The sequence below is a fragment of the Frankliniella occidentalis genome, unplaced genomic scaffold, assembly GCF_000697945.3.
Source record: "Frankliniella occidentalis isolate FOCC.00 unplaced genomic scaffold, Focc_3.1 Scaffold290, whole genome shotgun sequence".
Lineage (NCBI taxonomy): Eukaryota > Metazoa > Arthropoda > Insecta > Thysanoptera > Thripidae > Frankliniella > Frankliniella occidentalis.
Window position 1 is genome coordinate 23,813 of NW_026267416.1, and position 2,631 is coordinate 26,443.

A 2,631-nucleotide genomic window follows, 5' to 3' on the forward strand; every position below is an offset into this window, starting at 1 on the left:
ATTGTAACTTACGTAGCAACCGGAGTTGCAGTAACCACAAAGCCATAAGCCAGGAAGATCCCAAATGGGAACAACAGAGAGCCAAGTAAAGAACCTCTCGGTGGGCAGCCAGTTAGGGTCCCACGCCAGCCAGGTCTCCTGGAAAAACCTTTTGGGGAGTCTGAGTCCCTTGAAAAATCAAAACCAAAATCGAAATCAAAATCAAATCGTGTTTGCTCATGGTGTGCTTTGTTTTTCCAGGAGACATGCAGCCTTCATGATCATCCGCCTTCAGTAGGCCTGCACCTTGCTTCTGGATGCATTTCGGCCTTGTCTTCTGCAAGAAACTCGCTGGAGTACTCCTCCAACTCATCAGTCAAAAATTGGTTTCTGGAATGGTGAGTATCTCTTTCTCCACCAATAAGGTCTCAACGAGAGCTTGGGTTCCTGTGCGTAAGTAGGTTCCTGCTGCCAAGTCTAACTTATCCTTTGAAGTCGCCTTACTCGTCTGTTATCATTTACAGGACAGTAACACGCGCTGGCTGCTAATCAGGTTTTTGCGTTGCTTCTGCTGCGGTCGTCCGTGAGGTCCGATTCGGGGCCACTAGCGGGCTCCACCAGGTGGATTTGTTTGAGGCCAGCCCTCTGTTGAGATGTTTCACCGCGTTCTCCAGAGTGTGAATGCAGGCGAATGCGAGGGAGTTGGCGGCCTTTTTGTCCCTGAGGCCCTTCACGAATGCGTGGACTAATGCTTCCTGGACTTCAACTTCGTCCTGGATCGTCAAGTAAGATCGCCCTGCTTTCTCCACCGCACGGGAGTAGTCTCGAAGGGATTGTTCCGGCCCTTGTTTGATTTGCTCGAACTGGCGCTTCAGTTCCCAGCGAGACTCCGTGTGAGTGAATAATCTTTGCAGTGTAGCGTTAAGGTTCTCATATGTAACCTCTTTCCCCTGTGATGACAGGAGTTCGAGTGCTTCTGTCGCCTCTCCCTTGAGGCGCCTGAGAAGATGGGTTCCCTTCTCCTGTCTGGACCAGTTGTTGTCCTGCGCAATGAGGAGAAACTGAGTGCGATACAGCGAATACGTGGGACTCTTATCTGTTGCTGGATCACTTTGAAGTACGGCCCGTGCATATGCTGGCGGGGCGCCGCTCCACTCTAGGCCCGTGCCTCTCCTCGTGCTGAGTGTTTTGGCTCGTCTCATCACCCACTTATGTTGCAGTGTCGCTGTCATAAACGCTCTCGCGTTCGTCGTCGGGGTTATCGTCGTCGCCGTCGTTATCCTCATCCATACCGAGGAAACGTGCTGTGCGGCGTACTGAGTTTAGCCTGAATACTGAACATCCCACAGGCCGGGTGCGGCGTCTGCGGCCGGGGCCTCGGCGACGGCCACTTCCTCTGGGGTGCCCGGGGGTGCGGCGGGGGCGGGGGACCTCGTCTGCTTGTTGGGCCGCGTCGCTTCTGCCCAGCGAGTTCATTGTTGCGTTCGGCCGGCCTACCGCCTGTTAGGTTCTGTGTGGCTAGAAGCGCGGCTAATTTTCTTGGCTCTTGAAAGGAGCGCGCCTTCCAGTCGTTTCTGGAGGATCGTTTTCCAGGTGCGGAAAGGGGCGTCTGGGGCGGGTACGAAGTAGGTGAGCCCTGGGATGAGCCTGGGGTCGGTCTCGGGCAGAGCGGAGAGGACTACGGCGCACACCGGGTTATTTTTTTCGAAGAGGTTGCCCCTGTGGTCGAAGGTCCAGGTGCCCTTGTCGATTCTAATTTCGATGCTACAAGGGGGAGGGCAGGATGACGAGCAGCTGGAGACGCTGCTTGACCTGGAGCTGGTAGTGGACGCGGAGTCACTGGAGCGGGAGAAGCAGAGCGAGCCTCTGGTGCGGCCCAAGGGCGTCCAGGAACCGTCCAGGAGCAGGGGCAGGACGATGTCTGACACGTCGCTGTCGTCCTCGTCGTAGTCGGGGCAGACTTGTGCGAGGTGCAGCGAGGTGGCACCTTTCCTTTTTGGGTGTGGGGGCCGGGGCGCTGGGGATGGCGTTCTCGTTCTCCCAACTCTCCTCGATGAAGGGCACGTTGAGGGCTTCGACGGGCGGGTTGACGGTGGTGTCAAGCTGGACCTTGAAGCTCTCTGTTTTCCCCGGGGAGATGGAGGTCACGAACTCGTCCTCCCAGCTCTCCTCGATGACGGGGACGTCGACGGGCGGGTTGACGGTGGCGTCGAAGTGGACCCTGTAGTTCTCGGAGCTGATTGGGGTGTTGTCGTAGGTGGTGTAGCACTCGTTTTCCCAGTTCTCTTCGACGATGTCAGGGTAGTCGTCGCTCCAGCACTCCAGCGTGCAGGGAACCAGGATAGAGTCTACGGAAGGGGTCATCCAGCCATCGAAGTTTTGCGCCACGGGGGACATGCAGGATGGTTTGGTCATTTGGCGCAGAGCCGGCAGGTCGTTGACGCAATCGGTCAGGTTAGAGATAACGCAACGCTCACAGGTCAGGGACGAAGTGAGTGCAGGTTTAACGCAGGTTCGTGGGGTCGGAGACACAGACGGCCAGGTTGGGGAGGAAGACCCTTATGACGCAGTGTCAACGGGTCTATGACGCGGTTGGCACAGGTCGTAACATTTGAAAGCGCTCTGACGCGGTCTTAACTGGTGGTTAGACGC